The sequence below is a fragment of the Ictalurus punctatus genome, chromosome 7 (genome assembly GCF_001660625.3).
Source record: "Ictalurus punctatus breed USDA103 chromosome 7, Coco_2.0, whole genome shotgun sequence".
Taxonomy (NCBI): domain Eukaryota; kingdom Metazoa; phylum Chordata; class Actinopteri; order Siluriformes; family Ictaluridae; genus Ictalurus; species Ictalurus punctatus.
This window is the reverse complement of record NC_030422.2, coordinates 32,152,600-32,178,273: the sequence shown is the minus strand read 5'-3', so window position 1 is coordinate 32,178,273 and position 25,674 is coordinate 32,152,600. Positions and strand designations below refer to the sequence as shown.

At 40.2% G+C, this 25,674-nt stretch overlaps 1 protein-coding gene and 2 long non-coding RNA genes across 3 annotated transcripts in view; 2 read left to right on the top strand and 1 right to left on the bottom strand.

The window, feature by feature from the left end:
- Positions 1–25,674, bottom strand: part of ptprn2 (protein tyrosine phosphatase receptor type N2) — a 241,272-nt gene that overhangs the window by 60,288 nt on the left and 155,310 nt on the right. The gene's annotated exons all lie outside the window — the stretch shown is intronic.
- On the top strand, positions 6,874–8,320 carry LOC108268266 (uncharacterized). Its single transcript, XR_001813276.3, has 3 exons — positions 6,874–6,944; positions 7,029–7,098; positions 7,905–8,320. It is a non-coding gene; the product is annotated as an uncharacterized LOC108268266 (long non-coding RNA).
- On the top strand, positions 11,355–18,316 carry LOC108268269 (uncharacterized). Its single transcript, XR_001813279.2, has 2 exons — positions 11,355–11,556; positions 15,261–18,316. It is a non-coding gene; the product is annotated as an uncharacterized LOC108268269 (long non-coding RNA).

Sequence of the window (25,674 nt, the reverse complement as noted above, 5' to 3'; positions counted from 1 at the left end):
AAATATGCAAACGAGAACCAGGAGGTCATGTGGGCCATTTTTTTTTTTTTTTTTTTTTTTGGAGTGAATTAACTTGACTTTTCTTTCATGGATGAAAGATTCGGTGAGAAAAAGAGGAAAGAAATAAGACACACACACACTCACACACACACACACACACACACACACACACACACACACACACACACACACACACATACACATACTTCGACATCTCTAATCCAGACAGAATTCTAGTGAGCTAATTGGCAAGCGCTAACACTTGGCTCAGTGTTCCCAGTGCATACGTGAGGCTTAAGGGCTAATTTAGGGAGAGATGCGCATCAACCGTGTCGCCGTCATTTTTGTAGCAGATTAGCTTGTTAAAATAAGCTTCCGCATTGTGTGAATGTCTCGAGCAGCAACACCGATGCCAACGGGTTCAAAGCCAAGAACAAGGCACAGACCACGGTAAAAAGCCACGTGGGTCATCTTACGGATGGGAATGCTGGATGATCCACTCATAAGCACGCATACGGGAATATTGTACACGAACACGCAACAAATAGCATGAAATAAAAGCAAACAAACAGAATACCATCTAACTCTTAAATCCTAAATGATAGTTGAAATGGTTAAATCAGAATTATATCCTAATATTTCTGACACTTGCAGTCAAACGCCTCAAGGACTGAAATCCGATTTCTATATCCGAGTGTAATATGCAAATCAGCTCCTAACACCTTCCTGTGGTGTTCCTTGTTTCAGTAGATCCATGCCAAAGATGGTTGCTGCATCAAATATCACGATTTTCTGACTCATTTTTAACATCGATAATGTCAGAGGAAGGCACCGCCTCGATCAACACTCAATCTCCAGAAGCCAGGGTTTAATATAGACATGACCAAATTATGAAACAAATGTCACTGTGGATCACAGAGCAGGTTAGGCATGACGACAACAGAGCATCTTCACCGATGCAGACTGACTGAATAAATTTCAAATACATCGTGACATGTTTAATAGACACACAGGTCAGACAGATCTCCTGGAGCGGTTTAAAACCACTGGATTTGAATCTTTGCCTTTGTCTACTGTATATATGTGAATATTCTCGGTCTAGATTGAACTCCGATACTCAAAGCCCATATAAACAGATTTTATTACAGTCACACAGTTTTAAAATGTGACGAATTATAAATACGCTTGAACCCGAATGTTCTAGAGTACTCTAGAGCCGCACAGTGAATGAACATGAACATCGGTTATCAAACTGTCACAAACACTCCTACCAAGTGAGCCAATCGAATGGCACTCAGATGTATTAGAGGAACTGCACACAGAGTCATAATGTGATGACTGGGAGCACGATTCCCATAAACATCCATCACAACATGAGCATAAAAAGGTCAAATAATGGTATACATTTTTACACTAATAATCATCTTTCCATCCTAATTAATAATAATAGTAGTAATAGTGATAGTAGTAGTAGTAGTAGTAGTAGTACAGGTAGTCCAGAGTATTTTACTGTATTTTTACTATTAATAACAGTAGTAGAAATATTAGTATGTGCAGTGATAGTATGTAGTGGTAGTAAAAATACTGGTGATCTGGGGCACTTTTCTGTGTTATTACAAATAATGTTAATAGTAATAATATTAGTATGAACAGTGATATTATTATTAATACATACTACTACTATTACTACTACTACTACTACTACTACTATTACTACTATTACTACTACTACTAATTACTACTATTACTACTACTACTACTATTACTACTACTACTACTACTAATTACTACTATTACTACTACTACTACTATTACTACAACTACTACTACTACTAATTACTACTATTACTACTACTACTACTATTACTACTACTACTACTACTAATTACTACTATTACTACTACTACTACTATTACTACAACTACTACTACTACTAATTACTACTACTACTAATTACTACTATTACTACTACTACTACTATTACTACTATTACTATTACTACAACTACTACTACTATTACAACTACTACTACTACATATCCTACTACTACTACTACTACTACTATTACTACAACTATTACTACTATTACAACTACTACTACTACTATTACTACTAATACTACTACTACTACTACTACTACTACTACTACTAATACAATTACTACTATTATTACTACTACTACTATTACAACAACTACTACTACTACAATTACTACTATTATTACTACTACTACTATTACTACTATTATTACTACTACTATTACTACTACTACTACTAGTACCATTACTACTACCTATCACTGCTCATACTAATATTACTACTGCTGTTATTAATAGCAATAATACATACAGTAAAATACTCCAAACTACTTGTACTACAACTAAGAGTAATACTAGTACTACTAATACTACTATGTCTGCTACTAATATTAACAGTCATAATAAAGGACAGTGCTCCAGTATTCCCAGTACTCATGCCCAGTGTTCCACAGATTGGCTCCAGATCCACCATAGCCATGGCCAGGAGTAAAGTGTTTACTGAAGGTGAATCAATGAAATAATAGGTTTGATAGAATTCACAAAAAGACTGATTGATCATTTACTTGTACATGTCGATGTAATATTCTCTCAGTGACAGTAACAGTAACTGACACACACATCTGTATAGCTAATAGATGATACAGCATGCACCATAATGTATGTGTGGAATCTTTACACTCCTCTCTGTACAGACTTAAAAAGACAGCCAGTGTAGTTAAAACAGTCTTTATAAAGCCTGGAGTGCTTGGTTAAATCTCCAACGTCACCTCTACAGGCCAAGCTACAGTGTTCGGGTCACCTCTCGTCTCAGTGGTCGCGTTCCTTCCAGAAAGCATTATAAATGCCAGAACTGTGGCAAAGTGAAGTGTTTGCACATTATGGTTTACACCCACGCTCGCGCTAAGAAAAAGTCATTACTTTACAAACCCAGCACGCTGAAAACCAACAATTACAACCACGCCGCCATTCATCAGCGGCGACGTTCCCACCGTGAGCAAGTGCCACCCGCCGTTTGAGTGCTCAACCCACACGAACACGAACAACTTTATTGACCTCAGCTAGTCTGCGCACCTGTCACAAGAGACGGCGTAGAGACAATAAAACAATGACAGCTGCGTGTTCGGTGCCACGTTTTAGTGCTAATTTTGTCTTTTCTTTACAAAGTTCACAAAGTGGCAGAACAGCAGAGGAGCGGATAGGTCAGAGCCGCAGAACACAGATCAGACGTGCGTCAGAGAGCGTTCGGTCAGCAAGTGCAGCAATTTATAGAGTTTCTGTCTGGAACTGTTGCAGGCACTTCATGAAAATTCCCCCGTACAGACCGAGCCGCTGGCGTTTCACAGTGATTTATGGTTATAAAGCCTCAATCAGTGTTGCGGTGGTGGAAAAGTGATGCAGAGTGAAGGTAAAAGCTTCAATTAGGAGGATTTGAGTATCGATTCCATTTTAGGCTTGAGCTTGAGGTTGGTGGAGGCGTGACATCCTTCACCTTTAATGTTGCAAATAGCAGGTAGCTGAAGCAAACCTCAACTGATTCCATGATCATAAACTGCGGGGGGGGGACACAAATAAAACATCTCACTCAGAGACCAAAGAGAGATTTACTGAAGTCGCAAACCCATGTCAGAAACATTCTTAATCACGTATCAGACAATTCATACGAGGGATTATTTTTGTCTGTGTTGCAAATGGATCTTAAAATCCTTATTTTCGTCTTCAAATATACGCAGAGTTTTTATTTTATTAGGAATATCAGTACCCTATTGAGAAACTTATACAGCACCACAACAATTTTGAAAAAAAAAAAAAAGGGATTAATTCAAATTAATGTGAAATATTTCTGTAATTTTTTTTTTTTTTTTGGTGTAAAAATCATTTAACTGTTTAAATAAAGTCTACAGATACCTCATGACATACAGTACAATACCGGTTTAGTTTATTTAGAGTGTCCAAGCTCATATTTGCATTTAATATGTGTTGAGTAATTGTCTAGACAGTAGCTCAGGTTTATATGAATGCGCTCGTTCGAATACTTTGTCGTTTCCATAACAACAGCTCGTTCACATGGCGGACACGGCACGTAAAACGGATTAGATGTAACCCGTGTAATCGCTGATATGCTGAAGGTCTTAAAGTAAGGAGATGTTTATGTAACATCGATGGAAGGAGTCTCCAGTGTCAGCGCTTTGTAACGGTCAGAGATAAAGATGTAACTTTAAGCTCTCCTTGCTTTCTTGGGAACGATTGTTTATAGCTGCTACAAGATGAGTAAGCACAGGAACTAACTTGTTTCTCCGACGTTTCCACAGCATTACATGTAACCATGAATAGACAAAAAATAACGTTATTCCATAATTCATATAAAGATTTTTTTTTTAAACACAATCGCTGGTGAATAGCTGTAGTACAGGAGGAATAAAAGACCCGGGGATGTGTTTTTAGAGGAAAATACCACCCTATTGTTGATGATTTTCCTCTAGCACCACTGTTTTGAGTAATAAACGTGTTTTTTAATGTTAAATGCACTGACGTCTCTTTCAGCATGGCGTAAACTGCTGAGATTAGACGCAGGTACGAGAACCGATCGCTTTTGGTCCATCTGAACAACGCTTTATAAAATTCCTAATTCTCACCAGATCGTACTACTTAGGGGATCTTGAAGATTATATAGCATTTTAGAATAATTTTGTTCACAAACAATAAAAAAAAAGCAGCGTTGACCTGAAAATATAGTTACATCACATCCTGTGGCTGTTGTCATGGCAACTGGAGTGACCCGGTCGATGCCTTTCGGATGGCTGCAAGTGCCACGTGTGCTGAATTTTGTCAAAATGTTTACTTCATTTGTCAGGTAGACACATTTCACGTACACACACACACACACACACACACACACACACACGCGCTTATACCTGAAGCTTGTTGCTTAGCAGGAGGTTACGTGTGCTGCTTTAAAATTAGAGGAGTGTGTGATCAGTAAAAAAAAAAAATGAGGAAATGTAATGAAGCGCCTGCATAAATTCTCATTAGCGTTCTCATTACACACAGCCGAGGCCAAGAGGAGAGGGCTCCCTCCTTCACCCTGTCCATGCTGCTGAAACACTGCTTGATGAGCGTGTTTGTGTGTGTGTGTGTGTGTGTGTGTGTGTGTGTGTGTGTGTGTGTGTGTGTGTGTGTGTGTGTGTTTCCTGATCATCCTAAAGCCGTAAAAAAAAAAGGTCAGGCTGCAGAAGAACATGCACCAGAGAAGCCTGCTGTGACCTGTCCTCCTTAATTAGCGCTAATCTGCTGTGTGTTCAGCCGTGCTAACGAGGCTGCGGAGTCAAGCTCACTCTCACGTCTCCGGAACAGAAGGCTAGCGTCTCGTCTTAACTCCTCTCCTTCTCCATCGCTGAACATGAAATGAAGCTGAAGGCTAACGCTGACCTGCTAACCAACACTGACTCGCTAACACAATCCACACTTGCTAGCTAACCCTGAGCTGGTAGCGAGCAGCGATGCTCTAACACAGAGCTGCTGAATGTAGTGTAGTGTTATACAGTGCACGGACCACTTTCCCCTCAGGATAATGGTGAAGGATAAGAATGAAGCTTCTATGCTACTATGATGTAGTATTTTACAGTATATTTGTCACGTGTCCCAGGATAATAAATATTCAAACTGTTGGTTTGATCCTTCACTTTCACCTGTGAAGACTGCGTTTGCTTTTAAAAAGGATAAACCAACGTGAAGACCAGGGAGCTGTCTATGGGAGGAAAAAAGCGAGCCATTTTGAAGCTGAGAAAATAGAACATATTTATCAGGGGCATTGCATAAACATTCGGTATAGCCAATACTACAATTTGGAATGTCCTGAAAAAGAAAGAAACCACTGGTGTACTAATGAAACATGGAACATGGTCGGTCAAGGAAAACAACAGCAGCTGATGACAGAAACATCGTGAGACCTGTGAAGAAAACCCCAAAAACAACAGTCAGTGACATCACCAACAACCTCCACAGGGCAGGGTGAAGGTATCACAATCCACCATTTGAAGAAGACTTAGAGCAGAAATAGAGGACATACCACAAGATACAAACCCCTCATCACCAGTGAGGATCAGAAAGCCAGATTGGGAATTCACAAAGAAATACAGAGATGATCCACAAAAGCTCTGGAACCAAGATGAACCTCTATCAAAGTGATAGAAATGCCAAAGTGTGGAGAAAGAAAGGATCTGCTCATGATCCAGAACATACGAGCTCATCTGTGAAACATGGTGGAGGTAGCGTCATGGCTTGGGCTTGCACAGCTGCTTCTGGAACATTCTCACTGATCTTTATTGATGATGAACTCATGATGGAGCAGCAGAATGAATCCAGAAGTTTACAGAAACATTCTGTCTTCCAATTTATGGAGAAATGCATCCAAATGAATCAGGAGAAACTTCATCATGCAGCAAGACAACAATCCAAAACACACTTCCACCTCAACACAGGACTTCATCAGGGGAAAGTGGAAGGGTTTAGACTGGACACGTCCATCACCAGACCTTCACCCAACTGATCAGCACCTCACCTCCTGAAGAGGAGACTGTATAACATATTCAACATGTAATCATACCTGTTTCCTTTCTTCATGTTCTATTACATCTTAATCTAAAAAATAAACCCAGCTTTCTGTAGCCCAGGCTTAATAATGAGAAACACTATTTAGCTGTCTAACCAAGTCACAAAAGGGTTAACTTTGATTTTCTTGTTATCTTTGATGGATTTGTAAGTGAGCAAATGGGTGACCTCTATGAGGCAGTGAACTGACCAATCCGCTGCCAGCTAGGCTCTGTTACAGTTACACCTCTAGGTTAGTGTCTCTGCACGTTCTTTTGGCGCGTGCACCTGAGTATAGGAGGCTGCGTCATCCACTTGGTAAGACGAAAAACGACATGGAGTGAATTAAACAAGTTCTGTACTCATTACTGCTTATACTGACTATATTTTGTTGTAATAAAGAGAGTAAAAGAGAGCTGTGCCTGAATGCACTGTTGTCACGGAGCTAAAGGCAGTGAATTGTGCTAAAATGGTGAGTTGTTTACCTGGCGCTAAGCCTCTGAGTTCGCTAGCATCCATGCTAACAGGCCTCAGGCTTTTGATGCTCATTGGTATTTAACCTAGCCTGCTGAGTTTACTATGAGTTCGCTAGCATTTACGCTAATGGGTGCTAATGGGTAAGCAATGCAAAGGTGCTAATGGTGGAAAGCTAATGTGAGCCTGCTGTATTCAAATGCTAATATGGTAATTAGCCACAATAGGCTAGCGGACTACTGGTTAATGCCTTTGAAAACAACTAATGATTTCGTTTGTGAGTTATAAAAAGAAATGTCACTTTTCCCAGCTGTTGCTAAATGGTTAGTTTGTTAAATAATGATGTTAAAAGTTGTGGATTTAATTGTGTTTATTGGAGGTTAAAGAAGTGCAATTTTTAGTGCATTCTTTCCACTGTTACCGGTGCAGAGGGGGATAAATAAGCACTAACACCTTAATGCCTCTAATCTAAAGTAATACAAGTTGATCGATGTTTACATGCAATCCATGCAGTTTTATTCTTCATACTGTTAACGTTACTAAGGTTTCATACAACTTGTGTTAGAAATGTGTTTTTATGAAGGATGTAGTTTGTGATGTAACTGTACTTTGGATACTGGAGAGAAATTCATATAGTTTTGATACCTGAGAAGAAACATAAGAGTTGTTGTACAACGAGAGAGAGATTTTGACATTGTGCTATAGGTGAACTGACGTATTATCGATTTTATTTTATAGTAGCCTGTAGCAGTCCATTTATTCACTAAATGGTGATTGAGAGAAATGATCTGGCCTTATTTATAGGTCAGGTTTTGGTAAAGAGGTGGAAACATCGTGCAGAGATCCTTTCCACGGAATGCTACAGATCCTCATGTTCCAGGCGTTCTCCCAGAGATTCATAGTTTCCCAGTCCGGGTGGCTGGGTGGCGAGCCAACCGTGTTTGTGACTCTGACTTTAGACGGATTGCCAGGATCATCATCTTCATCTTCATGGTGGTAGGACAAACACTACCACGAACTAAAAAGGGCCCAACATTGGTGACTGAACTCTTGTCAACAAGGCAAGTGAAAGTGAGGACGAACTGAGCTCAAGGGAATTTAAAAGGGGATTTATTTACGTGCGCACTTTATTATATTAGTTTGTTATTTTTTTTCATAACTGTTTTTTGTATATGTATGTACCAGCCCTGTGTATTTAATACACTTTATGCAAACTGTCATTCTGGTGTGGTATTCTTTTTATTGATCTTCAATTCTCAGGCTCTTAACAATTTAGCATCTTCTGATTCTGGCCCAAATTCATATTACTGATAACCTCTAAGACTTACTACCTCGTGATAAGGGTTACATTTACTTCCCTAACAGTAAAGCTAACATACTGCAGTAAACTAAACCCACGCTCTGGCGTGCTTCACGCTCTAAACTACGATAATTACGGGGTTAAAACAATAACACTGTCGAGATAATGCAGGGATAATGCATCCTTTTAACTTCCCCTAGCGTAATTACCTCCTCCTTCACAAATCCATTTCATCCTCCAACTGGACAAAAAATAAATAAGCATAAAAAACTAAGAGGAACCTTACACCCATGTCCGGCAATTTAGAGGAAAACTGCACTGAAAGGTTAAAACCAAAAAGCGACAAAATGATATGCAAAAGCACGAGAGTCGAAAGGACGAGCGATTTTCTTATCAAGACCAAGGAAGGAGCCGTTTAATGCATGTCCAATTAAAATAAATGAGAGCGGAAAGATCCTGAAGAGGAGTTCTGTCGTGACATAAAACACACACACACACACATATACACACACACTTGTCTGTTTTTTTTTTTAAAAAAAATTCAGTTATTAGTAACATACAGAAATACCGCATGAACTTCATATGTAAATAATCAAGAATCTGTCATAATACACTTCACGTTATGTTTCATACGTGTATTTCATACATGGTATTTCACATGTAGTGTTTTATTTTCAGATCTGATTGTTTTTCACATGATTCATGTGAAATGTGAATCCCACATGATTCATTTACTGTGACATGCGAATCCCACATGATTCATTTACTGTGACATGCGAATCCCACATGATTCATTTATTGTGACATGCGATTCCCCACATGATTCATTTATTGTGACACGTGATTCCCCACATAATTAATTTACTGTGACATGTGATTCCTCACATGATTCATTTACTGTGACATGCGATTCCCCACATGATTCATTTACTGTGACATGTGATTCCTCACATGGTTCATTTACTGTGACATGCGATTCCCCACACGATTCATTTACTGTGACATGCGATTCCCCACATGATTCATTTACTATGACATGTGATTCCCCACATGATTCATTTACTGTGACATGCGATTCCCCACATGATTGATTTACTGTGACATGCAATTCCCCACATGATTCGTTTAATTTTCACGATTGCCCGCATGATTCATTTAATTTCATGTGACTCCCCACATGATTCATTTATTTTCATGTGACTCCCCACATGATTCATGTATTTTTCATGTGATTCCCCACATGATTAATGTTATGTCATGTGATTTTCTGAAATGATTAATTTACTTTTAGATGTCTTTACACACGATTCATTTACGTCTGTGTGAACTTTTACATGACCCCCCCCACACACACACACACGATTCACTTACCTTAACATGTGATTATTCACTTTAATTTATTTTTACATGTGATTCTTTTATGCGCACATGCGTTTCACATGTGATTGCATATAAAAACAAGGGAAAGTGAGCTTTGGAGTGTGTGTTCATGATCAGAGCTCCTCTTTCATCAGGCAGTAAATGTGTTTTGGATGATTGAATATATTTGAGGGATTAATTGTGTAAATCTTGCGTTAAAAAAATTCTGTTAATTGATTGACGTGAGTGAGCTGTGAGATCCGTCGTGTTCGGGGAAATCAGGCCAGCACTGCCTCGTGCTTCTGAGCCGAACATGTGAAAGATTTATGTGATAATAAAGCAATCGGTCAAAATGCTGTTCTCTATCAGTGCTGTAGTGTGGCTGCTAATGACAGAGCTTTATTCTTTCTTCTCTATTTTTCACTCTCTCTCTTCCTCTTTTCCACCTATCACCTTTTTCCCCTCTCATTCCTCTCATCCTCCCTTCTTATCCTTTCTTCTCTCGTGCCATCTCTGTATCTTTTCTCTCTCCTTGTCCTCCTCATTTTTCCTCTTCTCCATTTTTCCTCTCCTCCTGTGTGATGTGGAAAGGCAGTGGTGTTTCGACTCCCTGCCTGAATGACATTTAAACTGCAGTCTGCTGTCCAGCTGAGACCCCCAACCTCTTCCCCCAGAGACTCTCTCTCTCCCTCTGTCTCCCTGTCTGTTTCTCTCTCTGTTTGTCTCGCTCTCTGTCGTTATGGTGGTAGTGATTCATTTAGTTGGAGTTAGTAAGCCTTAGTTTGGTTGGTGTCACAGGTTCATTTGGTTCAGGTTGGTGAATCATTTGGTTGGTGTTATTGATTCATTTCATCCGGGTTACAAAACAATTAGTTTGATGACAGTGTATCATTTGGTTTGAATTAGCGAGTCTTTTGCTTGGTGTTATTGATGAATGTATTTTAAGCTGCTAAATCATTTGGCTGTTGTTAGTGAATCATTTGGTTCAGGTTGTTGGGTCATTTGCTGGTGGCAGTATATCGTTTGGTTTGGGTTACTAAACAGTTTAGCTGTGAATCTGTGAATCATTTGATAATGTTTGATTTAGTTTTAATAAATTGTCTTCATTTTAATGAGTCATTTGAGTGAAGTCACTTGGTATGGGTTACTGAATCATTTGACTGGGTTTGTTTTGTTTTTAATAAGTCGTTGGAATGGAGTGCATCATTTGGTATTGGCTACTGAATCATTTGACTGGGTTTGTTTTCGTTTTAATGAGTTGTTTGATTGAAGTGAATCATGTGTTATGGGTTATTGAGGTGTTTGACTGGATTTGTTTTCGTTTTTGTTTATTTTTTAATGAGTTGTTTGAGTGGAACAAATCACTTGGACACTTTAGTAACCACAGAAAAACTTGAGAACTGAGTCACAGTTGGACCTCCAGATCTGCTCAACTCTAAGCTCTTATTGCTTTCAGTCCCCACCTGTCTCACCACTTTACAGTATATAGATGTGTCTGCTCAAATGAGTCAGTGTAAATGATTAGGCTGTAATGATGAAGTTCAAAGACCTCTTTTTTGTAAGTAACTCAGCCCTGCTGCATCTTTTTTTCAGGATGGAATCAGAGTTGGAGCTCTGCAGGCAATTCAGCCACTGATCAGAGCTTTTGTGTGACTGATTACACTCTCAGACTGGCGGAAACGGCCACGAGACACGAATCAGCTGAAATAAGCCGAGTAAAAATCAATGACGGATACAGACTACAGTGTGTTAATTTGAGTATAATAACACTGACGTGCATTTTCTAACATATCTGAGGTAATTGTTAATGTTCCTGATAGGTTTATCTCATTTCTGCTGTCTCCACATCTGTACATTGTCCTTTTAAAGTGTTCACAGCTACATTCTAACTCAATAGCTTTAAGGTGGTGTTAATTAATGAAGAGGGCCCATGGGTATGTAGAAAGGTGAACAAGATAGTCTTGTGAGAGTGGTGTTGCTAGCTAGCTAAGAACCGAGGATTAACAATCTAGTTAGAAACAGCATTTAGTGCTTAAAAGGGATAGTGTGAGGGTGTAGTGACCGTGTGAATGAAACCCAATAATCAGAAATATCAACATTTAACGCTCATATGGTTCAGGTTTAGCTGATTTCTGTGAATCATTTGACTGGTTTGTTTTAGTTTTAATGAGTCATATGAGTGAAGTGAATCACTTGGTATTGGTTACTGAATCATTTTAATTGGGTTTGTTTTGTTTTTAATAAGTCGTTGGAGTGGAGTGAATCATTTGGTATGGGATAGTGAATAAATTGATTTGGTCTGTATTAGTTTTCTTGAGTTGTTTAAGTAGAGTGAATCATTTGGTTGGGTTACCGAATCATTTTAACTAGGTTTGTTTTGTTTTTAATAAGTCGTTGGAGTGAATTGAATCATTTGGTATGGGCAAGTGAATCATTTGATTGGATTTCTATTAGTTTTATTTAATTGTTTAGTTTCAATGTAAAGGTGTAGTGACTGTGTGAATGAAACCAAATAGTCAGAAATATCAACATTTAATTCTCATTTGGTTCAGCTTTAGCTAATGTCTGTGAATCATTTGACTGGGTTTGTTTCAGTTTTAATGAGCCATTTGAGTGAAGTGAATCATTTGGTATTGGTTACCGAATCATTTGACTGGGTTTGTTTTAGTTTTAATGAATAGTTTGAGTGAAGTGAATCATTTGGTATGGGTTTCTGGATCATTTTAACTGGGGTTGTTTTGTTTTTAATAAGTCATTGGATTGTAATGAATCATTTGGTATGGGTTAGTGAATCATCTGATTGGGTTTGTTTTAGTTTTACTGAGTTGTTTAAGTAGAGTGAATCATTTGGTATGAGTTAGAGAATCGTTTTAATTAGGTTTGTTTTGTTTTTACTTTCGACGAATGAATTATAAAAAGGACCTAAGAATGGGTCTCTGTACGTTAAAGGAGTTAAGCTTCCCCAACACAAACGATCTTTGATGTGATTTGTTTTAATAATGGCATCAGTGTTTTTATTCAAACTTCAACATGTTATCAAAAATTATCCCTAAATACTTGTGTTCCTCTACTACATTCACCTGTGTACCATTTATAATCACAGGTTGAAGTGGAAGTGCTTTCTTACTAAAATTGATAACCATCTTTTTAGTCTTTGAGACGTTCAAGTCTAGTTTCATATTGTTATACTGAGAGATAAAATCGCACAGAGACGGACCATATTCCTGGCCTGAATTTGAAAGCAAGGAAAGAAGAACATTATCGTCTGCGTATTCTACCAAATAACTGTTACTTTGTGAACTCTTTGTGAATCATTAGTGTATAACATAAAAAAGATTGGAGAAAGTACACAACCTTGTGGTGAACCTATAGAAGTGTTTAGCGTGTCCGATAAAACCCCGTGAACCCTGACCCTTTGTTAATCTGTTAAAAAGTTCATAATCCATGACACTAAACCATGATTTAAAATTAAACTGAGTAATAAGTTTTTTCCCTAAAATAACAGGTTGCGGGGTGTTAAATGCTGGTGAGAACGCCACAAAAAGTCAATTTGCCACGCAAATGACCAAATATATTTCAGAGTATTTAACAAACAGTTTTGCATCTTCCAAAGCAATATGCAAACTGCATCGGATCTAAAGCCGAACCAGTAACTGTCATCATATGCTTTTTGATCTCTTTTTTCCAAAGCCTTCATGACCAAAGAGGTCAAGGCAATAGGACGACAGTCATTAAAAGAAGCTGACTTAGCTTTTTTAGGTATTAGAACAATAGTTCAGCTTTTCCACAGATCAGGTACCAACACTAGATCTAGGGAAGACTAAAAAAAGTAAATGGAGAACTCCACTAAGCTGTTCAGCACAGTCATTCAGTGTTCTACCACATATACCATCCAGACCTGGGGCTCAGACATGGGGTTCAGACCTGGGGCAGTGATGGCTCAACAGTTAAGGCTCTGGGTTACTGATCAGAAGGTCAGGGGTTCAAGCCACAGCACCACCAAGCACCACTTTGGGCCCTTGAGCAAGGCCCTTAACCCCCTCTGCTCTAGGCGCACTGTATCATGTCTGACCCCAGCTTCCTGACATGCTGTGGTATGCGAAGAAAACATCATCACTGTGCTGTAATGTATATGTCACAAATAAAGACTTCTTATTAAGTGGTGTGGCCTTCAACTGTTTCAATATATTAAAATGATTCAATTATAATTTATTAAAAGAACTCAGTGTGTCTTTAAAATCTACCATTTCATCAGCTGCAGCAAATGTAGCGAAATGGGCAAAAATGAATTAAACTCATTAGATACAATGAAATTATTGTCATAGTTTTCCATTAGTGTACGTTGATTCAATACCAGTGTTTTCACTGCAGCCATACTCTTAATTCCCTTCCAGGTGGCTCTGACATTAACTGGCATAAACACCCCCTCAATCGTATTTTCAAAATTACTTTTAGCAATTTTTATTGCCTTTATTAATTCCCTATTTATCTTTTTTTTTTCTCCTCATTAGTCCCAGAGAGAAATACTTTCTTTTTCATATTCAATATACTCTTTAATTCCTTCGTGACCCAAGGTTTCTTCTTAGGATACAAAGTATTTTTTTTTTGTAGGAATAACAAGAACCAACACAGAAAGTGATATAATTAGGAATAGTAAGTACCTGTTCGTTCAAAGCAGAACATGTATTCAAAAACATAATCCAATCTGTGTAATCAAAACAACCCTTTAAAACCTCAATATTATCGGAGGTCCACTCTTTAACACATCGTACTTCTCTCTTCACTTACTTTATAATGGGAGCATTGTGATCACCTGAACCAAGAGGACGTACAGACAGAGACCTGTAAAACTCCCGGAATTGAGGCATGACACCTATCCAAAATTTTATCAGCGCGAATAGCGCATGTACCATATTGCCAGTAGCCCGGTACAATGGTTAAAATCCCCTAAAATAAATGTAGGTGCATCTGGAGATAAATTGTCCGGTTTATCCAGGGTATCTTTTTACCGTTTCTAATGCTATCAACTTTAGCATGTGGAAGTATATATACTAAAAAAAAAAAACAGTTGCGGGAACACACGAGGAAGATAAACAGGACGTACAGGAACTGCAATGACTTCAATGTCCGAATTACAAACCTTATATAGCACTATTAGTGTGTTACACCAACTTTCCTCGATATAAACACACACCACCACCACGCTCTTTCCCTGTCATGTGTTTATCTCTGTTCAGCTGGATAGGTACTCCACAACCCTCAATCCATAGACTACTATCATCCATTGAGTCATCCAGCCAAGTTTCGGTGAACACCATCATGTGCATGTTTCTGTATTAGTGCATAAAGCTAACGCTGGCCTGCAGTTCGTCCAGATCATGGCGACGCCAGCGTACATTTCCTAAGAGTATTCCAGGCAGCGGGGTGAATCTTTGAGCTGTCTTTAGGCTACGTCGAAGTCCACCACGGTTCTCACATTTCCATCTTATTCTCCTTTTCAGATCCCGGGTATTCTCGGAAGGCCGGGTTAGATCTTCAGGAATATTCCGAGCAGGATCGACAGGACCAAATGCAAACCCAACAAGAACTCCCTGGTTTCCTGTGAAACTCCTCCGTACGCCAAAACCGAGGTCTTCCCCAATAACTTCCACGAACTTATCATCTTCACTTAAAAAAGATGTCTCACTCATGATTAGAACAAAGAAAAAAAAGATACAAACACCTTATATTGAATCTTCAGTGAACACCGTGAACACAGGAGCTTGTTTAAGTATCGTACACAACAGATAAGCGGCTGCCGGAACAGGTGATAAATAAAATAATAATAATAATAATAATAATAACAGCGTGTGCACAAATAAGTTAGAGGCTCTATAAGCGCTTCTACAAAAGCAAACCACATAGATGATAAGGAGGAGGATGCTAATATAAAATAAGGATGATTTCTTATATGCGTACAGTGTATTTCTCACACTAAGACCACTTGAATGCTCCACTTTTACAGGAAAAAAAAACAGGAGTGGGTTTCTCTCTCTGAAAAAGGTCAGGCATCGCTAAAAGGTCACTGAGTCGTGGGTCTGCTTGTCTTCCACAACCAGTGAGAGAGAGAGAGAGAGAGAGAGAGGCACTGCAGGAGTCTCTCGGCAGTGACATTTCACACAGAGATCAGCCACAGCAACTGGCATTTAACTCCCTTTTAAATCCGACAGATCAGGCCGTGCTCGTTAGGAAGTGCCGATCATACTGCTGAAGTCTTTATCACAAGACCCCCCCCCCGTCCCATCCACCTCTCTCTCTCTCTCTCTCTCTCTCTTTCTCTCTCTCTCGCTCTCTCTCTCTCTCTCTCTCTCTCTCTCTTCTCACATGCCCACGCATCGTACTGTAACCGGCAGTCTGAGCTCGCTTGTCTCGTCTGGAAGAGGAAGTGTGAACGCTGGGTGTGGTGGTGTTTATTCTTCTCTAAAGGTTGAGCCACAGGAGTTAAGCTGAGAAAATGCAACAGAGCCGTCCAGAATGACGAGTGGTGTCACAGGGAATCGTTTGGTTTTCCATTAGTGAGTCACTGACGAATCATAATTGTTGGACCTGGGGTTATTTGGTCAGTGTTTTCAGATGGTTTAGATGAGGTTTTTCACTGATCATGTCATAGTATTGTACAGCGTGTCAGTAACATTTCCATACATACACTGCATCCGGAAAGCATCCAGAGCGCTTCACTTTCCCCACATTTTGTTAAGTTACAGCCTTATTCCAAAATGGATTAAATTCATTATTTTTCATTATTTTATTATAAATTATTATTTTAAGGCTGTGAATACTTATGTACATGTGCTTTTTTTGTTTTTCATTTTTAATAAATTTGCAAAGATTTCAAACAAAACTTCTTTCACGTTGTCATTACGGGGTATTGTTTGTAGAATTTTGAGGAAAATAATGAATTTAATCCATTGTGGAATAAGGCTGTCACATAACGTGGAAACAGTGAAGCGCTGTGAATACTTTCCAGATGCACTGTATGGCAAAAAATGTTCATACTTAGTTTATATTATATATTTATATTTTTCAGATAGTCTTTAAGAACGCCATTGCCAAAAGAAGAACGTGTTGAAATCATTCTCCTGGCTGGATCAGGAAGCTGTCGCAAGGTTGCGATGGATTTTTAGATGCATAACAGCAGATGTGTTAACACGAGTGGGAGAGACGACTCTGTGTGTGTTTACAAAGAAATAGCAAGCACGTAGAGGATGTTTTGTAAAGTAAGTAGAGTGAAGATTCATTTTGCCAAAAATGTTTAATTTCCCCTCTGTATGGAAACTATCTACTGGGACACCCTGGAGTATTGTAATGCATTCTCACACTTAAAAAAAACAAAAAAAAAACAACCTTTTCAGTGAAATGTGTGTAAGTGTGTGTTAGTCAGAGACTAAAAACCGAGAGAAGAAGAAGAAGTATATCAGTTGTATAAACTTCAACATCAGCTGCACATCGATGCGTCATTTATGATTTCAGGAATGTTGTGCAGTTGTGACGCAGCAGCATTATCTGCTCATGTTAGTTATGTAACGTGTCTCTTTTTGTCCAACGGTTTTACTGACATGGCGTATATAATGACGTGGAACACCACTGACAATATTGAAAACAAATCTGTCCTTTACTAAGACGCAGGCGGCAGCAGGTTAGACACGATTCAATGCAATAAATGCTCGAAACCCAAACCAATACCGCCAGTTACAGGTGAAGTAAAAAAAAAACATGCAGGTTATGTAAAGCACTGACACTGGAGACTCCTTCAATAAATGTTTATAATAATAATAATAATAATAAAAATAAATGTCTCCTCACAGAAAAGTCATCATATCAAAGATTTTTTAATCCGTTTATGTGGAGCGTCCGTCATACAAGTCCCTGTTACTATAGAAACGATAAGGTATTAGAACGAGTGCCTTAACGTAAACCTGTGATCTGTAGCTGCGCTACTGCCAGAGCTGCTGTTCTAGAAAACTAATCAACACCTTCTGACCAATCAGGATGGAATAATAATTAGTATTGATTCAGAACAGTAAACTGGTGAAAAGATTGAATGTACGTCTCAGTTCTTTACAAAACGTGTTTGCCGCCTGAAGTTTGCTTCTTTATCTTTGTACTGGTGCTGACGAAGCTAATACAAGGGAAGTGGATCACTACCAGCTTGTACCCTTCGGAAACCTCCAGAAGCCAAATGTCTTGGCTGATTTGGTCAAGGATACATTGTAATATGCTTAGTTAAACTTTTTGTTTAAGCTCGTTTATTTATTTGTTTATTTATTTATTTACTGGATTTGAGCACGCACTCATGACTTGCATGAGCAAAGTATGTGGGTGAGAAGTGAAAACAAACAGGAGATAAATTAGGATTTAGGACGTGGACGAGCCCAGCCGCGTGGGTATTATATAAAGTTCTCAACTTTGGTATCACGGAAAATGTGATGAATGTATAATTATACACAACACAACTCATTAACACCTGATGTTAAGAAGCAAGAAAAGACTCTAAATAAATCAGTTCACTTGGTTTAAATGGTGGTCCAGCGTTCTGCCGAATGGAGCAAGACTGAGGCTGTCTTATATAACAAAAGCAGACGGAAGCCTGGTGTTTGTGGCTACACTCAGCATCCGACTCAGTTCTATTCAGATCAATACATTTATCTAAGATTCGAAGCTGATGGCTTCATATCCAGCCGAGAGCTTCGGGACACACAGCTGCGCTCGCGCTTGTTCGCGGCACTTTACACAGATGTGCACACTTCACTTTTCGTCCGGTTCATTTCGCCGGGTTTGATACACACTGATCTGCTTATCTCGAAAAAACATCTGTGTTTCGTCCAGAGGCTGTCGTACTACAGTAAAACCCGTGATGTTAAATCGGAACTCGTGAATCCTAGCATAGGTGGTAGAGCGGGTCGTCCGCCAATCGTAGGGTTGGAGGTTCGATTCCCGGCCCACGTGACTTCACATGCCGAAATGTCCTTGGGCGAGACACTGAACCCCGAGTTGCTCCCAATGGCAAGCTAGCGCCTTACATGGCAGCTCAGCTACCGTTGGTGTGTGAGTGTGTGTGTGAATGAGAACCAGTGTAAAGTGCTTTGTAGAACTACTGAGGTAAAAAAAAAAAAAAGCGCTATATAAGTGCAGAACATTTACCATTTAATATGGGTGGGTAAATAAAGTGTTACATGTGTACGGTTTGGTAAAAAGAACGATGAATGAAAAAACAGCGTGCGTCAAATCAGAGCTCTCTCAGCTCGGATTAAACTCAACCGATCTGCAAAATGAAAACCCAGCGTATAAGGTGAAACATGGAGGATGAGCTGATTTAAAGCGAGGACGAGCGAGCAGGAGAAAAGACCGAGCGTTTTTTTTCTTTTTTTCACAGTCCAAGGACACACACTTCTTCGTTAAAGGAATGACTAACATTTGTGTTCCCATTGCCTCCTTCGACTGTTTATTCAGAACACGCCGATCGACGTCTCCGAGGTCAGTTCATACGCTCACATTTACGTGTGTGTGTGTGTGTGTGTGTTTCAATTTCAATGACAGCTATGTGTGAGAACTGAGAGGACCTTTTTAAAAAAGCAGAGCGATTTCATTAAAGTCACAAATAAAGCGCTAAGACTTAGCCTCGGCCCTCAGCCTACTGCAACCTTCACCATTTATAATCCCGCACACATTTGGGTTTCTTTACATCAGCATCATCTCACACACGCAAACACACTCATACAAACAATTTATGAAAAAATAATAATAATAATAAAAAAAAAAGTCCAGCCACGTCGCCCGTTCCTGTCTGTGTGAATTACTCGTGAGTTCAGGCTGAGGTGAATACTTACATATTTGTAATTGTCTTTCATTCATCAAACTTTCCTCATGCTTAGACATTTCTGAACACAAAGGAACGCCTTTATAAGACACACGACGTCAGGAAACGGCTCTTTTATGAAAACTACAGAAGGAATTTATTTTTCAAACGCTAGAGGAGAAAACGTTTACAAAAAAAAAATATGAACAGATGTTTATGACAACCATAAAAAATAGACATTTAGAAAACTACATGAATAGAGATTTACAAAAAAAACAGACGTTTAGAAAAATTAAAGGAACAGGTGTTTAGAAAAACAACAGGGACAGATGTTTATGAAAACTACAGGGACAGATGTTTATGAAAACTACAGGGACAGATGTTTATGAAAACTACAGGGACAGATATTTACAAAACAGATGTTTATAAAAAAAAATATCAGAACTGATGTTTATAAAAACAACAGGGACAGATGTTTATGAAAACTACAGGGACAGATGTTTATGAAAACTACAGGGACAGATGTTTATGAAAACAACTTGGACAGATGTTTATGAAAACAACAGGGACAGATGTTTATGGAAACTACAGGAAGAGATTTTTTTTACGAAAACGACAGGAACAATTAGGAAAAAAATGAAAAACAAATGTTAAAAATCTGACAGGTAATTGATAATTTGCACAGAATAGTTATGGGTATATGATGTGCTACCTGGGCTTCTGTGCAATAAACAGAAAAACAAACAGCAGTTTGGTTAAATGGACTGAAAATTCAACACCAAGACAAGAACATTTGAAACTGTTTATTCAGGATTGTGGATTTACGGTTAATGGTCCCATATACATGTGTTGTGTTGGTTGAAGGAAACTGGGAGAACCCTGAGGGAACTCATGAGAACGTGAAGGGAAAGTGAGAACCCCCCCCCCCCCCCCCCCACCCCCCCCCGTGACACAAAAGAACGCCAGCAAGGCCAGTGATGAGAAATAACGGTGAGTTTCATCAATATTTTCACTGCACAGACGTCCCTGCTAGTGTGTTTTTTTTCTTCCCCAGGAGTACTCATGAAACCTGTTAATGAGAGAATGTGAGAACTGGGACGCTCATTTAAACATCGCACCAGCCCTGCTTCCCAGAAGTCTCACAATTTACGCACCTTTCCTAAATACGCTACTTAGAGTCTCACCTAGCAGGCTCTTAAAAAAAAAAAAAAAACACCGAAAAGCTGTGAAGGAAATTTAGCGCAGAAATGATCTAAAGTTGTGAAACGAGCAAAACTACACAAACGTAGAGTGATGTCACGAAAAGTCGAAAAGGCACGGAGTTTTTAAAACAAACAAAACGAAACAAGTTCGAGCGCATTAAAAATAATGCGACTGATTAGCATCGCTGCACTTCCTGTTGCGTTGACACTTTCTGTAATTAAACAGCACAGTGTGAGATCCACTTTAAGCTGCTAGGAATATTGGGAAAATGTGATAATAAGGTTGTGTATTTGCACATGACAGGCCTCGAGTGCGAGAGCAACACAGAGTGTGTAGAAATAAACACAACATTTCATCCCCCACCCACCCCGTTAACCGAGTTTAGCGAGATTAGACTAAATGTCTGGAATAAAAGTGCTAATGTGCGCTTCTGTAATGTTTTCTGATCAAAACACAATTCTGGATTCTGATTGGTCAGAAGACGTTGATTCATTTTCCACACAGACATTAATATCTACACCAACTCTGTTTAAAACCATGTCAACAGCTGTGCTGACACGGTCGCTACCTGTAACCTTCCTCGATCCATGATGAACAAAGAGATCTGCCTCCAACTGAGGCCATGAGGTGCTGCGATCAGGTCTGGAGATCAGGACGCCTACAGCTCAACCAGGCCAACCTGAGAAGAGGAATCGTGAAAGCCATTTCTACTCATCATGAATGAGTATGAAAAATGGATAACTTCAAAAACTCTGACCCTCGACGTACATGGCAAGGCATCCAAACACTCACAGACTGCAAACCGATCAACACTCCCCTTCCTCAATCAGTGATGTGCCTCTCCTTGAAAACCTCGACAAATTCTATCCTCGCTTTGACCAGAGAAACACTGAATCTCCAACCTGGTTATCTGCAGCGCACAGCTCACTCTCTCCACCAGTGATGAGTGCTCCACAAAGCCAAAGCTGCTGGCTCTGAAGGCATTCCAGGCCAGGTGCTCAGAGCCTTGCAGAACCGCTGGCTCAGGTCTTCACAGACATCTTCAACCTGTCCTGCGCCCAAGCAGTGGTTCCCACCCAGTTCAAGACAGCAACCACTGTTCATGTGTTAAAATGACCCTCAACGACTTCTGCCCTCTCATACTCACCCCCCATCACCAGCAGTTGCATCCTTTCCCATCAGAAATCCTGCCTGTCCTCGACACAGGATCTGCATCAGTTCACGTACTGCCACAACAGACCAACAGAGAATTCCATCACCATGGCACTCCACTCTGCCCTGACCCACCTGGATAACAGCGACTCCTAATTTAGGATACTATTCATCAATTTCAACTTGACCTTTAACACCGTCAACCCTTCCAAGCAAATCTCCAAGCTCACTGACTATGGCAAACTATGGCAATGGACACTGGACTAACAGAGTGGAGTCTGTAAGGCTTGACAGCTATACCTTCTCCACCATTCTACCAAACACCTGCATCCTTCAGGGCTGTGGGCGTAGTCGTCTCCACTACTCTGTTCACACCCACCGTCGTGCACCTGTTCATGACTCAGAGTCCATAATCAAGTCCGGAGATGACACCATGGTGGTAGGCCTGATCAGGGACGACGACGAGACGGCCTACAGGAAGCAGGTCCGGCTCCTTCAACAACCTGTCCCTCAAAGTCTGCTCAGGCTTTAACTCGTGGCTTCTTGCTGATGGAGAAAAACATCCAACACATCACCGGTGCCCAGCTACCGTCCGTTGTGGACATCTCTCACCCCAAGCATGGACGATTTACTCTTCTCCCATCCTGAAAGTGCTACAGGAGCCTTCGCTGGCAAAACAGCAGGTTAAGGAACAGCTTCTTCTTCCTGTCAGGAATCAACATGCTGAACTCCTCACAATGTTGCCAACTCCCCTTCCGCCAGTCCTTACCTTTCTGCACAAAAACCTCTACTTCTGCACACGGACTAACTTCTACAGTTTGCCGAGTGTTGCACGTTCTTCTACTCGCACCTTAAAATCCATTGTACTCTTGTGATGTTGAGTTCACTTAACACCAATCCGTTTGGCACCTGTGTTCAGCCGCACTGTCTAGATTACATTAATCCATGCCTCTGGACTCATGCTACTCGCATACCATGCCATTTGCACATGCCACTCTTGCACTTTACTGCCACCCTCATTGTCTCTCACTGTCTCTTCTTGCATTACACATTCAATGCTACTTGCTATTTTGGACTTCTGGTTTGACGCGAACTGCATTTCGTTTGGCTTTGTACCTGTCTAATCTATCTATCTAATCTAATAACAGCAGCTCTGACAGTAGTGCAGCTACAAATCACAGGTTTATTAATATTAATGCGCTCCCTCTAATACATCTATCGTTTCTATAGTAACAGCTCATTCACAGGGACTTGTACAGGAAGACATGTATGGAAGGAGTCTCCACTGTCCGAGCTCTGGGGCTCCGGCTTTAAGACGAGTTCACACTTTTTGTCATTTTAAAATAACAGTGTTGTATATTTGTTTAACACACACACACACACACACACACACACACACACACACACACACACACACACACACACACAAGTGAATACGGTGTTTTTAGACATTGTCTACAACTCATTCGGTGTGTGAAGACGTCCACATTGAAGTGTTTAAAGCAAGGCCTTAAAGAAGTGTCAATAAATAAATAAATACAAAATAGATTTACAAAAAGAAAAATAACAACAATTTAAAAAAGTATTAAATACACTAACATCAAATAGAAGAAAATATGCAAAAAATAAAAATGAGATGCAAAAATATAAAGAATAAACCTAGAATAAGTCGAAGGCCTCCGCTCCCTGCTGAGTGTGTTGAGGAATCACAGCAGCGTGAAAACCCTCCATCACAGCTGACATGTGCTGTTACCACGGCAACACAGAGCCAGCTGATACAGACAGGTGGTTGAGGGGGCGGTGCCAAAACAACAGGTGCAGGATGACATCACAACCTCGGGGGAGTAAAGATCAAGTTCTTTCAAAGAGCTCTCTCTCTCTCTTTTTCTCCATCTTTCTTTTCATTTCTCTCCATCACCTTCACTTCTCCATCTCTCCTCTATCCCTTCACCTCTTCATCTCTCCATGTCCCCTCTTCTTCATCTTTCAATCCCTCCTCCATCTATTCTTCTCTCCTCCATATCTCCTTCTGTCCTCCATCTCTGCATCTCTCCTCCATCTCTCTTTCTCTCGTTCAATTCCTCCATCTCTCCTTCCCTCCTCCATCTCTCCTCTATCTCCCCATTACCTTCCCTCCTCCATCTCTCCTCTATCTCCCCATTACCTTCCCTCCTCCATCTCTCCTCTATCTCCCCATTACCTTCACTCCTCCATCTCTCCTCTATCTCCCCATTACCTTCCCTCCTCCATCTCTCCTCTATCTCCCCATTACCTTCACTCCTCCATCTCTCCTCTATCTCCCCATTACCTTCACTCCTCCATCTCTCCATCATTCCACCATCTCTCCTTTATATTTCCATTACCTTCCCTCCTCCATCTCTCCTCTATCTCCCCATTACCTTCCCTCCTCCATCTCTCCTCTATCTCCCCATTACCTTCACTCCTCCATCTCTCCTCTATCTCCCCATTACCTTCACTCCTCCATCTCTCCATCATTCCACCATCTCTCCTTTATATTTCCATTACCTTCCCTCCTCCATCTCTCCTCTATCTCCCCATTACCTTCCCTCCTCCATCTCTCCTCTATCTCCCCATTACCTTCACTCCTCCATCTCTCCTCTATCTCCCCATTACCTTCACTCCTCCATCTCTCCATCATTCCACCATCTCTCCTTTATCTCTCCATTACCTTCACTCCTCCATCTCTCCTCTATCTCCCCATTACCTTCACTCCTCCATCTCTCCATCATTCCACCATCTCTCCTTTATCTTTCCATTACCTTCACTCCTCCATCTCTCCTCTATCTCCCCATTACCTTCACTCCTCCATCTCTCCTCTATCTCCCCATTACCTTCACTCCTCCATCTCTCCTCTATCTCCCCATTACCTTCCCTCCTCCATCTCTCCTCTATCTCCCCATTACCTTCACTCCTCCATCTCTCCTCTATCTCCCCATTACCTTCACTCCTCCATCTCTCCTCTATCTCCCCATTACCTTCACTCCTCCATCTCTCCTCTATCTCCCCATTACCTTCACTCCTCCATCTCTCCTCTATCTCCCCATTACCTTCACTCCTCCATCTCTCCTCTATCTCCCCATTACCTTCACTCCTCCATCTCTCCTCTATCTCCCCATTACCTTCACTCCTCCATCTCTCCTCTATCTCCCCATTACCTTCACTCCTCCATCTCTCCTCTATTTCCCCATTACCTTCACTCCTCCATCTCTCCTCTATCTCCCCATTACCTTCACTCCTCCATCTCTCCTCTATTTCCCCATTACCTTCACTCCTCCATCTCTCCATCATTCCACCATCTCTCCTTTATCGTTCCATTACCTTCACTCCTCCATGTCTCCTTTGCTCCATCTCTCCATCTTTCCTCCATCTCTCCTCTATCTCCTCCTTATCTCTCTATCTCTTCTTCAGTCTTTACCTTTATCGTGCCTCTCTCATGTCCCTCTTTCTTTTTCCATTAATCTCACATTTAAGTTTTCACTTTCTGTTGCTCTTTATGTCTCTGATGATCCTTCACAAGTTTATTTTTTATTCTCTCTTTCTTTCTGTTTCCTTCTTTCTAGTCTTTCCATTTTCATCCTCTCTTCTTCCTGCTGTCATATTTACTTTCTACTCTTTCTTTTTTTTCCCCTCCCTCTTCCTCTCATGACTTCTTCCTTTTTGTCGTTGTTTTCTTCGTGTTGCTGGATTTCGTTCCCTTCCTTTAT